Below are 20,017 nucleotides of genomic sequence, written 5' to 3'. Positions count from 1 at the left end.
TATTTGGGTCCAGCCAGGTACAGCAGGCAGGAACGGGCTGCCCCCAACCACCAGCTGCCTATTTGTACCTGGTTGGACACAACAATATAGGGAAGCCCTTTTTTTCTTAATTATTCCATGAATTTCATGAAATAATTAAAAAAAAAAAAACGTGGAGCTTCTCCCTATTTTTGTGTCCAGCCAGGTACAACTAGGCAGCTGGGGGATGGAATCTGCAGCGCAGGGAGGCCCAAGCTTTCTGCCCCCCGCTGAAAATTGCAGTCCGCAGCCGCCCCGGAAAATGGCGCGTTCATAGAAGCTGGATGCTGTACCTGGCTGGCATACAAAAATATGGCGAAGCCCACGTCAAAAGTTTTGGGAAAAATTAATTAAAAAATAAATAATAATTTAGGGACTGCATCTTTATTAACTCCTCAAATGTCATTTAGTGTTAAAATAATGGATTTATTTAAAAAAAAAATGGCGTGGGATCCCCCATAATTTTAGTCTCTAGCGGAGGTTAAGCAGACGGCTGGGGCAGATGTTTGAAGCCTGGGAAGGGGTAAAACCCACGGAGCTTCCCAGGCTACTAATATCAGCCCCCAGCTGAATACCTAGCCTTTACTAGCTATTAAAATGGGGGACCCCCCCCAAAAAAATGACGTGGGGTCCCCCCTATTTTAATAGCTAGCAAAGGCTAGGCAGACAGCTGGGGGCTGATATTAATAGCCCAGGAAGGGTGCCATGAATATTGGCCCCCTACCAGGCTAGAAACACCAGTCGTCAGCCGCCCCAGAAATGGCGCATCCATAGGATGCGCCAACTCTGGCACTTAGCCTCGCTCTTCCACGCTGCCCTGGTGCGGTGGCAGGGGGTAATAGTGGTGGGGTTCATGTCAGCGCCAGCTGCCATGAAGCCCAGGTTAGTAATGATGGGCGTCTATAAGACACCCCCATTACTAACCTACAAAGTGTTAAAAAGAAAAAACACACTACACCCAGAAAAAAATAATTTATTTGAAATAAAACACACAATTTTATTTAATTCTTAGTTTACTAAAAATAATAGTTACCTGTCCACGTTCCTGCGCTGATCTCCCATGCACAGCTGTCACATCTGGAAATGGTGACAGCTGTGCATGGCTGCTGTAAGCTCACGCTGCCGGGAACACGTCCGCTCCCGGCAGCGGGAGTCACTGACTGAGGTCACCGGAGTGCATTCAGGCAGCGCAGCTCCGGAGACCTCCTTTACGGCACTGCTGTACCGTGGGAATTTCTCACGATACAGCAGGGCCGTAAAGGAGCTAACCGGAGCAGCGCTGCCTGAACTCCGGTGAACCCTTACGGCCCCGTCATTCTAGCGGCGGCAGCGGTTCAGAGCGGTCACATTCTATGTGGCTGCTCTGAACTGGAGATCTTCGTGGGACACTCGTGGACTGCTACGGAGGGGTAAGGATAAGGTTGTGGTTTATTATTTTATATTTTATTACAGGAGATCGATGGCTTCGGGGAATTAGGTGTCTTGGTGAGTATAGGTGTAGTTTTTTATTTTTTACTTTATTTTAGGTGGCGATCGGCGGGGACAGGTAATGTATGAACTAATTTCTTTTAGGTAACCACTGGCCACCAATGACATGTATTTAAAATTTATTGGGGACACAGTAGGGCAATTTAAATAGCAGGATCAGTCTGATGGGAACTACTGCTCCCATCGAGCTGATCCTGCTGGCAGGAGTGGACGGGGGACAGACATAGGCCGATGGGAGTAGTAGTGTCACATCGGCCTATGTCTGCCTGCACGCACACACCCGCACACACACCGCACACACCCGCACACATCGCACAGACACCGCGCACACCCGCACAAACATCGCGCACACACCCCGCACACACACCCCGCACACACACCCCGCACACACACTAATCATGACGGTCTGATCGTCTGGGAGGTGAGGCTGACCTGTGCGGCCGTGGGAAAGTTCATGTGAGTTCATGCAGTCAAGCATGAACTCACATGAACCCTCTGAGGGCACCGCGGCTAATTCAAATGAACAGCTGATCGGCATCAGCTGATACCTCAGCTGTTCATTTGAAATAACCAGCGGGAAAGCGCAGCACAGAACGGGAAAGCCGGCGGTGAAGTCTTTTCACTGCCGGCTTCCCCGCCCGGGTCCTTCACTCCCCGCTCCTTGGAGCTGCGCTCCCCGCCCGGTCCTAACTTACGATCGGGATGGGAGGTGGCGAGGGGAGCGGAGGATCGGGGTGGGAGGCTGCGGGGAAGCAGTATGGGGCTGTGTGATTGTTTAAAAGCCGGCGGCTTTATACCGCCCGCCGGCTTTTAAACAATCAGGAGAATTCTCCCCCGCTGGGATGGCATTCTGATGACAGGCTGGATCGCGCTGCCATCCAACTTGTCATCCTTCACAGACACTGCAGAGCGCAGGCATTATGGGAACTTCCGATTCCGGTATCCGATATTGTAAAAGTATCGGAATTAAGTATCGGAATTCCGATACCGCGAATATCGGCCGATACCCGATATTACAGTATCGGAATGCTCAACACTATTCGTCACATCTTTCGTCTTCATGGCCTGCCCCTCCACATCGTGTCGGATCGTGGGGTACAGTTCACCTCACGCTTCTGGAGAGCCACTTGTAAACTGCTAGACGTCACCCTGGACTTCTCTTCCGCTTACCACCCTCAGTCCAATGGTCAAGTGGAGCGGATCAATCAGAACCTGACCAGTTACCTCCGGCACTTCGTTAATGCTCATCATTCAGACTGGGTGGATCTCCTACCATGGGCCGAGTTCTCTTATAACAATCACGAGAGCGAATCCTCCTCCAAATCCCCGTTTTTTGTAGTCTTAGGTCAGCATCCTCAGATTCCTTTTCCTGTCTCCACCTCTGTGGACAACCCGGCTGCGGAATCTCTCGTTAGCAAATTTTCCTCCATTTGGGAGAGTACCCGATCCGCACTCCTTCAGTCGTCCGAACGGATGAAAAGACACGCTGACAAAAAACGCCTGGATCCTCCACAATTTCGTCCTGGAGATAAAGTCTGGTTCTCATCTAAATATGTCCGACTCACAGGGCCGGCCTTTGGGGCGTGCCAGCTGTGCAACTGCACAGGGCGCCTCAAACTTGAGAGTGAAGGGGGGCGCTGCGCTGGCTCCCTCCCCGTCGGTATTTTTCTTATGGAAGAGCAGAGAGGGAGCGCCCAGCGTTTCTTCTGTGCTCAGGCGCCGGCGCCCCCTCTCTGCTCTGAAATGTCCGGCCGGGACCCGGGCGCGCTGCACTCTCTCCTCCTCACACACAGGGGCGGAACTACCGCCCGTGCAGCCGGTTCATTGAACGGGGGCCCCGAGGGAGAGGGGGCCCCTTCAGCCTCCAGCAGGGCCGCCATCAGGGCATGACTGCCCTGACTCCAGTATGGGGCCCGGCCGGTAGGGGCCCCCTTGGGGGCCCCCCTCTTGTGTGTCTCTCTCCTCATGGGGCCCCCGGCCCCATGCTAAGCGCCGGGGCCGGAACATCTCTGTCATGATTTCTCTGACTTCCGGTCATGTGACGGCACCGTCACATGACCGGAAGTCAGGAGAACCTGGTGTCATCGATTTGGACGAGGATTCTGCAGGGATCGCATGGGGGTAAGTATAACAAGTTTTTTTTTTTTTTTAAATACAATTTACTAGGAGTGGGGGGAATGGGAGGTGCACATGTGGGGGAGGGGAATGAGAGAGGTGCACATGTGGGGGAGGGGGATGAGAGAGGTGCACATGTGGGGGAGGGGGATGAGAGGTGTGCACATGTGGGGGAGGGGGATGAGAGAGGTGCACATGTGGGGGAGGGGGATGAGAGAGGTGCACATGTGGGGGAGGGGGATGAGAGAGGTGCACATGTGGGGGAGGGGGATGAGAGGTGTGCACATGTGGGGGAGGGGGATGAGAGAGGTGCACATGTGGGGGAGGGGGATGAGAGAGGTGCACATGTGGGGGAGGGGGATGAGAGATGTGCACATGGGGGGGATGAGAGAGGTGCACATGTGGGGGAGGGGGATGAGAGAGGTGCACATGTGGGGGAGGGGGATGAGAGAGGTGCACATGTGGGGGAGTGGGATGAGAGAGGTGCACATGTGGGGGAGGGGGATGAGAGAGGTGCACATGTGGGGGAGGGGGATGAGAGATGTGCACATGGGGGGGATGAGAGAGGTGCACATGTGGGGGAGGGGGATGAGAGAGGTGCACATGTGGGGGAGGGGGATGAGAGAGGTGCACATGTGGGGGAGTGGGATGAGAGAGGTGCACATGTGGGGGAGGGGGATGAGAGAGGGGCACATGTGGGGGAGGGGGATGAGAGATGTGCACATGGGGGGGTGAGAGCTGCACATGGGGGAATTGGGAGAAAATGAGCTGCACATGGGGGAATTGGGAGTAGGGGGATAATGAGCTGCACATAATGAATGTGGGGTGGGGGACAGTAAATGATGATGGGGTGGGGAGAGCAGGACATGATATAATGAATTGGGGCAGGGGGTGCATGTAAATAATGAATGCGGGGAGCAGGAAGTATAGAGTAGGGGGCGTTGCGGATGCAGGAGTGTAACTGGTAACAAATTGGCGGAAAGAGTAGAGGTTCTAATTAAATTATATATTAAGTGCCTATTTACAGTTAATGGGGGCACCGTGGTGGATTACAATTTATATTTGGAATGGTAGGTTGTATAATAACTAACCATATATTGATGGTGGATACACGTCTGTATTCAGCTGCGTAATGTAGAAGTTGGGGAATGTGCTCTAGATAACTGTGTTATTTTATGCAGAGACGAGTCCTGGCTGGAAGACGTAATGGCGGTCTGTGCTGGATGAAGGAGAAAAGCGTAGCTGAAGGACTTCACCTAGAGACGTCACCAGTGAGTCAGTGTATTACATGTACACTTACACTATATACTATGTACCGGGCTCCTGTGTATAATGTCACTGGTGATCACTGTATTACCTGTACACTGACACTATATACAGAGCTCCTGTGTATAATGTCACTGATGATCACTGTATTACCTGTACACTGACACTATATACAGAGCTCCTGTGTATAATGTCACTGGTGATCACTAGATTACCTGGACACTTACATTATACATACCATGTATAGAGCTCCCGTGCATAATGACACTTATGGTAATATTAGTAATGTGGTGGTAATATTAGTAATGTGGTGGTAATATGTGGTCTGGTCATGGTGTGGCAGTTTTTCCCCCTTCTGTGTGGTATTATTCGGTCACTATGTTGTGGTAATATGTGGTCTGGTCATGGTGTGGCAGTATTCCCTGTATGTGGTATTATTGGTCATTTTTAAAAAAAAATGTATATGACACATTCCCTTAAAGAAAACTAAATAAAAATATATCTAAAAAGAGTATTGGATATTTTAAGAAAATTTTAATAGGTTAGAGTAGGGCCCTGCCAGAAGAGTCTACCTTATCGTGGTGGCGGCTTTAAAACTTTTCAACTTTTGTTGCTTGTTATTACTTGATCATTTGATTAATAAAAAATGCACTTGTTGTTTTCACCTACATGAGTTTAATTTTTTTTCTTTGGGGGGGGGCGCCAAGAGGGATTTCGCACAGGGCGCCATATACCCTAAGGCCGGCCCTGCCGACTCAAGATACCTTCTTACAAGTTAGGGCCTCGGTTCATCGGTCCTCTGGAGGTCATCAGTCAGATCAACCCGGTGGCCTATAAATTGAAACTCCCGGCCAACTTACGGATCCCTAACTCCTTCCATGTATCTCTCCTCAAACCTGTGGTACTTAACTCTTTTTCCAAGTCTACAGGTACGCCTCCTGCTCCGGTTTCTGCTGAGGACGAGTTTGAGGTAGAGAACATTCTTGCCACCAAAAGGGTAAGAGGAAAGACCTTTTTTCTAGTAGATTGGAAGGGGTTTGGTCCTGAGGAGAGAACGTGGGAGCCCCGGGAGAACATCCATGCCCCTCTTATCCTTGCTAAATTTCTGTCTGGCCTAAAAAAGGGGGGGCGTAAAGGGGGGGGTACTGTAGCGCCGGCGTCCCTGCCCTCTGCTAGGCAGGGACGCTGTTCCCCTCACCCCTCTGCTCCGAGCCCGGCGTCCTCCTCCCGCTCTGCTGGCAGCGCGCGCTCCTTCCCGGCCACTGTGCTTAGGGCGCGCGCGCTCTCCCTCCCTCTTAAAGGGGCCGCGCGCGTCGTCCTAAGGAGTCCCCGGCCAATGGCCGGAGGACTTCACCATATATAAGGCACCTCCTCCAAAATGGAGGTGCCCGAGCAATGTTGTTGCACTGTTCACTACTCTGCTTCAGCCCTCAGGTCCCGTTGCCAGTTACCTGCCAGATACCTGCCAGATTCCTGCCAGCTTGCTGTCTTATTCCTGCCTGATATTCTGCTACCTGCCTGCTAGCCTGAGGTCCGACGGTCTGCCTTACAACTCCTGTCAGTCTGTCTAAGGACCAGCTTGCCCGCTCACCTGGGAGCGCACATCAGCTACCTGCCTGCTTGCCTGAGGTCCGACGGTCTGCCTTCCAACTCCTGTCAGTCTGTCTATGGACCAGCTTGCCCGCTCACCTGGGAGCGCACATCTGCTACCTGCCTGCTAGCCTACCTGGAGGCTCCGCCGTCACGTGCTGTGACCACCTGCCTGTCGAGTGACTCCCGCCCGCTCACCTGGGAGCGCTCATCTGCTGCCTGTCTCCTAGCCTACCTGGAGGCTCTGCCGTCACGTGCTGTGACCACCCGTTTATCCAGAGACTCTCGCCTGCTCACCTGGGAGCTCACGTCTACCATCAGCCGCCACAGGTCGTACCAACCCTTTACCCAGAGACTGCCCCGGTCACTTGCCGTGACCATCTGCCCGTTCATCCAGAGACTGCCCCGGTCACTTGCCGTGACTATCTGCCCGTTCATCCAGAGACTGCCCCGGTCACTTGCCGTGACCATCTGCTCGTTCATCCAGAGACTGCCCCGGTCACTTGCCGTGACCATCTGCCCGTTCATCCAGAGACTGTCCCGGTCACCTGCTGTGACTGCCTGCCTGGTCGCCAACCGCTCCCTTACAAGGACCGCCCCCTTGTATAGTAGCTCAGAGGTTCCGCCTCCCAGACCCGTTACATCTCACTCCCTTTTGCTAGGTCTACCCTGGCTACAGAGACATGAACCCGTTCTGAATTGGCAATCCGATGAGGTGCTCCGTTGGGGGCAGGATTGCCATGAGACCTGCCTGGTCCCGATTCGCCCCGGCTCAACCTCCGTCTACTCCGGCTAATCTACCTGGTCTTCCGGCACCTTATTGGTCCTATGCAGATGTCTTCGACAAGAAGGAAGCTGAGACACTGCCACCTCATAGGCAATATGATTGCCCTATCAACCTGGTACCCGGTGCCACTCAACCCCATGGGCGTATTTACCCGTTGTCGTTGGCCGAAACCCGGGCCATGTCGGAGTACATCGAAGAAAATATGGCTAGGGGATTCATCCAGAAATCTACCTCCCCGGCGGGAGCCAGATTCTTCTTCATAAAAAAGAAAGATGGTTCACTACTCCCCTGTATCGATTATAGTGGACTCAACCAGATTACTATCAAAAACAAATACCCTCTGCCGCTCATCTCTGAGCTGTTCGACTGCCTTAAAGGCGCGAGGATCTTCACCAAGCTCGATCTTCGTGGGGCATATAACTTGGTCCGGATCCGCCAAGGAGACGAGTGGAAGATGGCATTCAATACCCGGGACGGCTACTATGAATACCATGTGATGCCCTTTGGCCTTTGTAATGCTCCAGCTGTCTTCCAAGAATGGGTTAACGACATCTTCCGTGACCTCTTATATTCTTGCGTGGTGGTATACCTGGACGACATCTTGGTCTTCTCTCCGGATCTTCCCACACACCAAAAAGATGTTCGTCAGGTCCTGCTTAGGCTCAGGCAGAATCACCTATACGCTAAATTTGAGAAATGCCTCTTCGAGCAGACCTCTCTTCCGTTCCTGGGCTATATTATCTCTAAGACAGGTCTACGGATGGAACCCGAGAAGGTCTCTGCCGTCTTAAAGTGGCCTTGTCTGGAGGGGTTGAAGGCGATTCAGCGATTCCTGGGATTCGCCAACTATTACCGTCTCTTTATCCCACATTTCTCTTCCCGGACTGCTCCCATCTCTGCGCTCACCCGTAAGGGAGCAAATCCTAAGGAATGGCCGTCTGAAGCGAAGGAGGCCTTCCTCTCCTTAAAACAAGCCTTTTCTTCTGCCCCAGTGCCGCACCGTCTGGATTGCAACAGACAGTTCTTTCTGGAGGTTGATGCTTCCTCTTCCGGAGACGGAGCGGTGCTCACCCAGAAATCTCCGTCCGGGAGAATGGTTACCTGCGGCTTCTTCTCCAAGCTCTTCTCCTCGTCCGAGCGCAACTACTCCATATGTGACGCTCGCAGCCCTCACCCTCGGAGCCGGGTCAGATGTTGGGGGTTGCACTCATGGCCCGGACCGGTCCGTGCCCAGGGCGGTCACAATAAAAGATGTAATGGGCTTTCAGGGTTGAGTGGTATTTTCCGACTACGCCACCTACGGTTCCCGGTGATGGACACCAGCGCTATTTCAGTCCACTGAGGCCGGTGTTACAGACAGCTAAGATGGGACGGCTCCCCGCAGACGGAGCGGGCCTCAGGGCAGTGTGAGGAAGGAATGGTGGGTGCAGTGCCGTGCAGGAAATAACAGGCTGAAGCGGGGTGTGAAGTCATCTAGGGTTTTTACTCACATTAAGATGAACTTTAGCCGCAAGCTTCCCTCTGCTCCTCGCGGCGTGCTGCGGCCCCCAGGAAGGGGGGGTCCAGCACTTTCCAGATAGATCGGGAGCACCTGTCGAGACCCCTCTGGTGTGTGTTCCTCTCCTTGTTGAGTTCTCCCACTAAGTCTTCACTGACCGTATGTGTGGTTAGAACTAGGTGTAAGGCCGGGTCCCACTGGGTAAACGCAGGTAGAGAGTTACAGGTGGTGTATGCCGATCCGTCCGTATCCCTCCTGGGATCCACTAAGCCTCCGGGCTTTTCTGACAGAGACGTGAAGTAACAGAGTCAGATATCGGGGGCTGGTACCCCTCTTGCAGCAGGAGTCCCTCTGACTAGGCCAGAATAAGAAATACAGGTGGCGTGTGCCGCTCCGTCTGCATCCCCCTGGGATCCTTTTGCCTGTGGAGCTTGTCTCCTTTGCTCCCCTCCAGGCCTTCCTAGGTTGGGACCTTGACCGGGTAGAGGCAGTGGTTAACTCTAACCCGCTCCTCGTCTCAAGGCCAGAGAACGAGGACCGTGTAACTTCAATAGGCTGCAGGTTCTATCAGAAAGCCACATTCAGCGATGAAGATCACAATCAAAGACCTTGAACCTAAGATGGCTGTAGATTAAATATGAATGGTTAAGTGCACCCTAAAAGTGTGTTCTCCACCCTCACCCACTATATGGTTCCCCCTATCTTTTGGTTCCCCCCATCTCCTATATCCCGGGCCGGGGCAGCACCCTGGTGCATTTAGGCCCCTACAGGACAGGAGTGGTGAACTGTTGAATGGTAAAGTAGGGTCCTGAGAAGTGCTCCATCCTTACCCGGAAGAGGAAATACCACACCTCTACTGAGCTGCAGTACCCCTGTGGCGACTGAACCCTCAGGGGCGCCACACATAGGGGACCGAGAACTGCTAGCCATCAAATTGGCACTGGAGGAGTGCTGTTACCTGCTTGAAGGGGCTCTCCACCCGGTGGTCATCTACACTGACCACAAAAACCTGGCATATCTACAGAATGCCCAAAGACTCAATCCACGTTAGGCCCGGTGGTCTTTGTTCTTCGCCCGCTTCAACTTTACCCTACATAACCGCCGTGCGGACAAGAACGTTAAAGCCGATGCCTTGTTCCGATCCTTCCTGTCTTCCGATCAAAAGAAGGAGCCTATGCATATCATCGATCCCTCCAAAGTGATGAATGTGGCTCCCTTGGACCTGTCTCGTCTCCCACCCGGTAAGACGTTTGTAGCGGTTCCGGATCGCAAGAAGTTTATTCACTGGGGTCACTCATCTAAACTAGCTGGCATGCTGGCCAGAAGAGGTCCTTCCTGCTCATTACCCGGCAATACTGGTGGCCTACCCTGCGCAAGGATGTGGTAGACTTCGTCACGGCCTGTTCGTCCTGTGCCCACAACAAGATTCCCAGACATCTTCCTGCCGGCCGTCTCCTGCCTCTGCCCATACCTGCTGCCCCGTGGCAACACGTTGCTATGGACTTTATTACTGATCTCCCTGTTTCTGCCAGTTATACCGTCATTTGGGTGATCGCTGACCGCTTTTCTAAAATGGCCCACTTCATTCCTCTGCCTGGTCTCCCATCTGCATCTGTGCTGGCTAAGGACTTCTTCCATCACATCTTTCGTCTCCACGGCCTACCTCTCCACATTGTGTCTGATCGCATGGTCCAGTTTACTTCACGCATCTGGAAAGCTACGTGTAAGCTGCTGGATGTCACCGTGGATTTCTCCTCTGCTTACCATCCGCAGTCCAATGGCCAAGTGGAACGTATCAACCAGATCCTTACCAGCTACCTCCAGCACTTCGTAAATGTTCACCATACCGATTGGGTAGAGCTCCTACCATGGGCCGAGTTCTCCTATAACAACCATGAGAGCGAATCTTCTTCCAAGTCCCCGTTCTTTGTGGTCTACGGTCAACATCCCCGGATTCCATTTCCCGTCTTCACTTCAGTGGACAACCCTGCCGCGGAGTCTCTGGTCAGCGAATTTTCCACCATTTGGGAGGACACTAGATCCACACTTCTCCAATCCTCCGAGCGGATGAAGAAACATGCTGATAAGAGACCACTGGACCCATCTCTATTCCGGCCGGGAGACAAGGTTTGGCTCTCCTCTAAACATGTTCATCTCAAAATACCCTCCAATAAGTTGGGTCCACAGTTCATCGGTCCATTTGAAGTCCTCAAGCAAATCAACCCAATAGCCTACAAGTTAAAACTCCCAGCCACCTTACGGATTCCCAACTCCTTCCACGTATCTTTCCTCAAACCAGTTGTGCTTAATTCTTTTTCCGACAATCCAGGTACCTCCCCAGCTCTGGTCTCCGCTGAGGACGTCTATGAGGTAGAGAACATTCTGGCCACCAAGAGGGTAAGAGGAAAAACCTTTTTTCTGGTGGATTGGAAGGGGTTTGGCCCAGAGGAGAGAACTTAGGAACCCAGAACATCCACGCCCCGCTTCTCCTTAAAAAATTTATTTCCGGCTTAAAAAAGAGGGGGCGTAAAGGGGGGGGGTACTGTAGTATCAGCGTCTCTGCCCCCTGACAGGCAGAGACGCAGTTCCCCTTACCGCTGCGCTCCCGGCCCGGCGTCTTCCTGCTCTCCTGCTGCTGCTGCCGGCGCGTGCAGCTTCCCAGGCACTGTGCTTAGGGCACGCGCGCACGCGCTCCCCCCCTCTTAAAGGGGCCGCGGGCGTCATCCTAAGGAGTCCCCGGCCAATGGCCGGAAGACCTCTCATATAAAAGGCACCTCCTCCAAAATGGAGGTGCTCGTGCAAGGTTGTAGCTCTGTTTTCTTACCTCTGCTTCAGCCCTCAGGTCCCGCTGCTAGTCTGACTACCAGTCTAGTCCGCCAGCCTGACTACCAGTCCAGTCCGCCAGCCTGACTACCAGTTCTGTCCGCCAGCCTGACTACCAGTTCTGTCCGCCAGCCTGACTACCAGCCCAGTCCGCCAGCCTGACTACCAGTCCAGTCCGCCAGCCTGACTACCAGTCCTGTCCGTCAGCTTGACTACTCTACAGTCCGTCTACAGTCCAGACCGCCAGTCTGTCTATGGGCTCTGCCCGCCTGCTTATCTGGAAGCACCTGCCTGTTACCTGCCGTGCCTACCAGCCAGCCTATCTGGAGGCTCCTGCTTGTTACCTGCCGTGTCTGCCAGTCCGTCTACCCGTATCATCCGTCAGCCTGCCTGCCATGCTCATCTGCTGTACCGGTCAGTCCCTGCCTTCTGACCCGTGGGAGTCACCTGCTCTCATACAAGGACTGGCCCAGAGTAGCACCTGGTCCCTCTCCTCGGTCCTTCCCTGGTCACGGAGTTGATTGAGCCGCCGTACGACCTTGGTCAGTCCGAGTTGATACCTAGTTACGCCCCTCTAGTTACTCCTTGCACCGCAGCACAGAGGTTCCACCACCCAGATCCGTAACGTGAGCCAGTTTCTTTGTAGAGTTTGATGGTTTTTGCAACTGCACTTGGGGACACTTTCAAAGTTTTCCCAATTTTTTGCACTGACTGACCTTCATTTCTTAAAATAATGATGGCCACTCGTTTTTCTTTACTTACAGTATCTTCCTGTAACACCTGTGCTATTTATAAAACTCCCCGCACATCACCAATGGGATTATTGCAGCCTCTGAAGACTCCATCTTATCCTTGGGGCTCTACATTTATGGCTTTTATTGTGGAACTACCATTTTCAAGGGGAAAGAGTTCAATCCTAGTAGTGGTGGACCGACTCACCAAAGCAGGACATTTTGTCCCCTGCACTGATTTACCATCTGATAAAGAGACTGCTGATCTTATAATAAATAATGTGTTTTTCATCTTCATGGGGTTCCAGATGAAGTCGCCTCTGATCGTGGAACAAAATTTACATCTAGATTCGGGGAGAATTTTTGTGCAGCATTGGACATTGATGTCAGTTTATCTTCTGCATTCCATCCCCAATATCAGGCCACGGCCCCACTATCAGTATTTGGTTATTATTCGGTCAGTATTTTTTCTTAGGAGTGGGAAACAAAACCAGGTGAGGAACAATCAGAGAAAAGGTATAATAGAAACAAGTCACCAATTCTGCATTTATCACCCACTTCTGGTTTTGTCTCCCACCTCTGAGAAAAAATACTGACCGAATACTGACCAAATACTTATAGTGTGGCTGTGGCCTAATGGTCAGACTGAACGCACAAACCAAACCTTAGAGCAATATCTCAGATGCTACATTTGTCATATCCAGGATGAATGGTTTGATTTGCTTCCTATGACAGAATTTTCATGCAACAATTCTCAAAATGCTTCAACAAAACAAACACCATTCTTCGCAAATTCTGGGTACCATCCAAGTATCCTTCCTAATTTTCTAAGAGAAATGCCTATCCCTGCTGTCACCGACAGAATACAATCCCTGCAACAGAATCTGAAAAAACTAAAAGACACTTTAATAATTGCCCAGGAGAATTATAAGGAAGCAGCAGATAAATCTTGCAGACCTTCTCCAAGCTTCCAAGTGGGTGATGAAGTATGGCTTTCCACCAAGTATTTGAAACTCCATAAACCCTCATCAAAACTGGGTTTAAAATGCATTGGTCCATTTAAAATAATTGGACAAGTTAGCTCAGTAGCTTTTTGCCTTCAACTTCCCAGAACAATAAAGATACATCCAGTGTTCATGCCATTTGCTCGAAATCCTTTTCCAGGGCGTCGTCTACCTCCTCTTGATCCTATTGAAGTGGATGGGCAAGAACATTACACAGTTGAAAAGGTCATGGATTTCAGAACATTCAGAAACAAGTTGCAGTACTTAATAAAGTAGCAAGGTTCCGGCCGTGAAGATAACTCCTGGGAACCTGTAGAAAATCTCAGTGCTCCACGACTACTTAATGAGTTTCACCAAAAATACCCACATAAACCAAGCCAAGCATCGTCCAGAGGCCGCTGTTGAAAGGGGGAGTAATGTCAGGATTTCTGTTGCTCTTCTACAGTTTGATCACTATTGGCTGCTATTGTTTACGTTAACATTGTGCTGCAGTTTCATCTGGAGGCTGCTGTTGTGTTCTGCAATTGCGGATTCTGAATCTATGGAATCCATCTTGTTTCCTGTTTGGGCCTACTTAAAGCCGCATGGATCTCTCACTCATTGCTTGAGTATTGTGTCTAGCTGTTAGCCTAGTTTCAGTCTTCAGCTCTCGAACATTCTTAACCAGACTGCTCTATTCATCTACGGATTGTTTCCTGCAAACTCCTTGCTATCTCCAAGAACTTTTACTACAGCTTGCTGTTCCTGCTTATGCTCCTTCGGCCACTGGTTTTCAGTAGTACTACACAAGTATCATAACACATACTGAAGCAGAGCATGATCCACCTCCTTTTCGGAAACTGGGCCGCAAGGCAGTACTCCAACATGATAACAGCCTCAAACACCTCCAAGACGACCACTGCATTGCTAAAGAAACTGAGGGTAAAGGTGCTGGACTGGCCAAGCATGTCTCTAGACCTAAACCCTATTGAGCATCTCTGGGGAATCCTCAAATGGAACGTGGAAGAGCACAAAGTCTCTAAGATCCACCAGCTCCATGATGTCGTCATGGAGGAGTGGAAGAGGATTCCAGTGGACACCTACATGTCCAATAGATTTAGGGCAGTGCTTGAAAATAATTGTGGCCCCGCAAAATATTGACACTTTGGACACAATTTGGCCATTTTCACTTAGGAGTGTACTCACTTTTGATTCCAGCACCGCACTCCTCCCCTGGCCTCCGGCCCAAACATAGGCGCCTCGGCAGCACTCTTCCCAGTCAGGTATGTACTTATGGTGCCGGAGAACGCGGTATGTGTTCAGTGTCTATGCATACCGTGATCTACGGTGTCATACACTCCTCTTACCTGTAACGGCTGGATGTGTTCTTCTGTCATGAGCCAGATTGCGCAGGAGCATTGCGCACACTCAGTCTATCGAGCTATGGAGGCTTCGGACAGAAGGACACATCCTTGATTATATTATAGATGTCCCCCAATTCTGTTAATATCCCCCATCCTGGTATATATGCCCCCCTTCTTATTATATGCGGCCCCCATCCCATCCTGGTATGCATGGCACCCCTCACTCCCAATTCTGATATGCATGGCACCCCTCACCCCCAATCCTGGCATTCATAGCGCTCCTCATCCCTCATCCTGGTATGCATGGCTCCCTCATACCCAATCCTGGTATGTGTGGCCCCCTCAGCCTTATCCTGGTATGCATGGGCCCCTCTCCTCCATTCTGGTATACATGGCACTCCTCATCCCTATCCTGGTATGCATGGAACCCCTTAACCTGGTATGCATGGTACCCCTCATCCCTATCTTGGTATACATCATACCCCTCATCCCTATCCTGGTATGCATGGCCCCTCATCCGAATCCTGGTATGCATGGCCGCCCCACATCCCTATACTGGTATGCATGGCACCCCTCATCCGTATCCTGGTATGCATGGCACCCCTCATCCCTATCCTGGTATGCATGGCACCCCTCATCCCCAATCCTGGTATGCATGGCACCCCTCATCCCCAATCCTGGTATGCATAGCACCCCTCATCCCCAATCCTGGTATGCATGGCACACCTTATCCCCAATCCTGGTATGCATGGCACTCCTCATCCACAATCCTGGTATGCATGGCACCCCTCATCCCCAATCCTGGTATGCATGGCACCCCTCATCCCCAATCCTGGTATGCATGGCACCCCTCATCCCTAATCCTGGTATGCATGGCACCCCTCATTCCAAATCTCATATACATTGCACCCCTCATCCCAATCCTGGTATGCATGGCACCCCATCTCTCATCCTGTTATGCATGGCTCCCTCATCCCAAATTTGGTATTCATGGCACCACTCATTCCAATCCTGGTATGTATGGCACCCCTCAATCCCCAATCCTGGTATGTATGGTACCCAATCCCTCATCCTGGTATGTATGGTACCCCTCATCCCTATCCTGGTATGTATGGTACCCCTCATCCTGGTATACATGGCACCCCTCATCCCAATTCTGGTATGTATGGCACCCCTCATCCCCCAATCCTGGTATGTATGGCCTCCTCATCCCCCAGTCCTGGTATGCATGGCACCCCATCCCTTATCCTGGTATGCATGGTACCCCGCATTTCTATTCTGGTATGCATGGTATCCCTCATCCCTATTCTGGTATGTATGGTACCCCTCATCCCTATCCTGGTATGTATGGTATCCCTCAGCCTGGTATGCATGTCACCCCATCCCTCATCCTTGTATGCATGGTACCCCGCATCCATATTCTGGTATGTATGGTACCCCTCATCCTGGTATGCATGGCGCCCAATCCCTCATCCTGGCATGCATGGCTCCCTCATCCCCAATCCTGGTATGTATGGCCCCCTCATCCCTATCCTGGTATGCATGGTCCTCCTCATCCCCCAATCCTGGTATGCATGGCACCCCATCCCTTATCCTGGTATGCATGGTACCCCTCATCCCTATTCTGGTATGCATGGTACCCCCACCCCCCAATCCTGGTATGCATGGTCCCCTCACCCCCCAATCCTGGTATGTGTGGTACCCCTCATCCTGGTATGCATGACACCCCATTCCTCATACTGGTAAGCATGGTTCCCTCACCCCCCAATCCTGGTATGCATGGTACCCCCCTTACCTTCCAATCCTGGTATGCATGGTCCCCTCACCCCCCAATCCTGGTATGCACGGTACTCCTCATCCCCCAATCCTGGTATGCATGCCATTCCTCACTCCCCAATCCTGGTATGTATGATACCCCTCATCCTCCAATCCTGGTATGTATGGCACCCTCATCCCTCAATCCTGGTATGTGTTGCCCCCTCATCCCCCAATCCTGGTATGTTTGGCACCCCTCATCCCTTTCCCGCTGCACACATACAAAAAAAATAAACACTTATACTCCCCTTTCTTCTCTGTGCTCCAGTGCTGCTGTATACTGTTCTGCCGGAGGCCGGGGGACGAGTGCGGCGCCGGAGTACGTGCATGCCCATACCACGCTGCCCGGCGCCATTTTGCTGAAGACACACTGCAAATGTGTCTGCAGTAAAATGGCACCGGATAGCGCTATGCGCATGCGCCGATTCCAACGACTCACTCCTGCCCCGGTCTCCGGCGAGAAGAGATGATCCGCGGCAACGCTCCTCCCGGTCAAGTAAGTATGGCGCCGGAGATCACGGTATGCATTCAATGTCTACGCATACCGTGATCTCCGGCGCCATACACACTCCTCTTACCTGTAACGGCTCCATGCCTGCTTCTGTCTGGAGCCAGACTGCGCAGGCGTGTCTCGCTTGTGCAGGCTATAAAGGCTTCAGACAGAGGTACGCATCTCCGGTTATATTATAGATATATATATATATATATATATATATATATATATATATATATATATATATATATATATGAACAAAATAGTAGAAACAGCACTCCAAAAATAGATGATTTATTAGCTCAGCAAGAGCTGTGGCAACGTTTCGGCTGAATACAGCCTTTTTCAAGCTTGAAGAAGGCAGTATTCAGCCGAAACGTTGCCACAGCGCTTGCTGAGCTAATAAATCATCTATTTTTGGAGTGCTGTTTCTACAATTTTTTTCATATGTAAGAAGATTTGGTATTTACCTGGAGGATGGGCACCCACCCATGTATCAGAAGAGGTATAGCTGCAAAGGATGAGAACATTGTTCTTCCACTGTACAAAGCACTGGTCAGACCACACTTGGAATACTGTGCTCAGTTATGGGCCCCAATATATAGAAAGGATATAAATGAGCTTGAAAAGGTACAAAGGAGGGCAACAAAATTAATAAAGGGAATGGAGGGACTGCAATACCCAGAGAGGTTGGCAAAACTAGAACTATTCAGCCTGGAAAAGAGAAGGTTGAGGGGGGACATAATAAATGTGTACAAATATGTTAGGGGACAGTATAGAGATCTTGCCCGAGATTTGTTCAAAAGGAGGGATATTACGGTAACAAGAGGGCACTCACTAAGACTGGAAGAGAAAAGGTTTCAGCACCAGCATAGGAAGGGGTTCTTTACGGTAAGAGCAGTGAGAATATGGAATTCACTGAGTGAGGAGACGGTAATGTCGGATTCACTACACCAGTTCAAGCGGGGACTGGATGCATTTCTAGATACCAGGCAGATTTCAGCATATACTTAAAAATAAAATAAAATAGTAGGTTGATACAGGGATTTATTCTGACTGCTGGTTTCAGAGTCGGGAGGGAATTTTTCCTCAGGTGAAGATTGGCTAAATCATTTGGGGTTTTTGCCCTCCTCTGGATCAACTTTAGCAATTACAGAACTAACAGGTCGAACTTGATGGACGCAAGTCTTTATTCGGCTTTACAAACTATGTTACTATGTTACTATTTACAAGTTGTTCGCTTGTGCTGCTCTTTTTCTTTTTTTTTTCTATATATGTGTATATATATATATATATATATATATATATATATATATATATATATATATAAAATATATATATATATATATATAAAATATATACTGGAACAGCACCATTTAACAGTTACTCATGGTGGGTGCCAGGCCTCCAAACAATCTGTCCAAATTTTGGCATAATAGAGAAAAATAGCAGAAGGCAGCACTCTAAAATACAACTGAGTTCTTAGAAAAACTGGACTTTATTGAGCCCAAATGGCTCAATAAAGTCCAGTTTTTCTAAGAACTCAGTTGTATTTTGGAGTGCTGCCTTCAGCTATTTCTCTCTCTCTAAATATATATGTGTATATATATATATACAGGGTGGGTCATTTATATGGATACACCTAAATTAAATGGGAATGGTTGGTGATATCAACTTCCTGTTTGTGGCACATTAGTATATGGGAGGGGGAAAACTTTTTCAGATGGGTGGTGACCATGGTGGCCATTTTGAAGTCGAGCCTTTTTGGATCCAACTTTATTTTTTTCAATGGGAAGGGGGTCATGTGACACATCAAACATTGATAATTTCATAAGAAAAACAATGGTGTGCTTGGTTTTAACGTAACTTTATTCTTTCATGAGTTTTTTACAAGTTTATGACCACTTATAAAATGTGTTCAAAGTGCCGCCCATTGTGTTGGATTGTCAATGCAACCCTCTTCTCCCACTCTTGACACACTGATAGCAACACCGCAGAAGAAATGCTAGCACAGGCTTCCAGTATCCGTTGTTTCAGATGCTGCACATCTCGTATCTTCACAGCATAGACAATTGCCTTCAGATGACCCCAAAGATAAAAGTCTAAGAGGGTCAGATCAGGAGACCTTGGTGGCCATTCAACTGGCCCATGACGACCAATCCACTTTCCAGGAAACTGTTCATGTAGGAATGCTCGGACCTGACACCCATAATGTGGTGGTGCACCATCTTGCTGGAAAAACTCAGGGAACGTGCCATCTTCAGTGCATAAAGAGGGCAACACGTCATCATGTAGCAATTTCAGATATCCAGTGGCATTGAGGTTTACATTGATGAAGAATGGCCCCACTATCTTTCTACCCCATATACCACACCATACCATCAAGATACGAGAAGTGCAGCATCTGAAACAACGGATACTGGAAGCCTGTGCTAGCATTTCTTCTGCGGTGTTGCTATCAGTGTGTCAAGAGGGTTGCATTGACAATCCAACACAATGGGCAGCACTTTGAACACATTTTATAAGTGGTCATAAACTTGTAAAAAATAATAAAGTTACGTTAAAACCAAGCACATCATTGTTTTTCTTATGAAATTCTCAATAAGTTTGATGTGTCACATGACCTCTTCCCATTGAAAAAAATAAAGTTGGATCCAAAATGGGCGACTTCAAAATGGCCGCCATGGTCACCACCCATCTGGAAAAGTTTTCCTTCTCATATTATACTAATGTGCCACAAACAGGAAGATGATATCACCAACCATTCCCATTTAATTTAGGTGTATCCATATAAATGGCCCACCCTATATATATATATATATATATATATATATATATACTGTATTTATATATAATGTACTCTGAATAAGTTAATATTACATGTTTACTTTGTAAATGAAACGGACACCCTTGACATGGAGAAATGTTTACATAGCCTTTTAAACTGATTAAGCAAACTTAGAAGTGAAAGGTATCCATGTGTTCAGTGCACTGTTTTTTTTTCACTCTTGTGGGTTGTTACATCTTCCTTGTTTGCGAAATGCTT

The sequence above is a fragment of the Phyllobates terribilis genome, unplaced genomic scaffold, assembly GCF_046119375.1.
Source record: "Phyllobates terribilis strain yellow unplaced genomic scaffold, ASM4611937v1 Scaffold_13__5_contigs__length_258822181, whole genome shotgun sequence".
NCBI lineage: Eukaryota > Metazoa > Chordata > Amphibia > Anura > Dendrobatidae > Phyllobates > Phyllobates terribilis.
Note: the sequence above shows the minus strand (reverse complement) of the source record.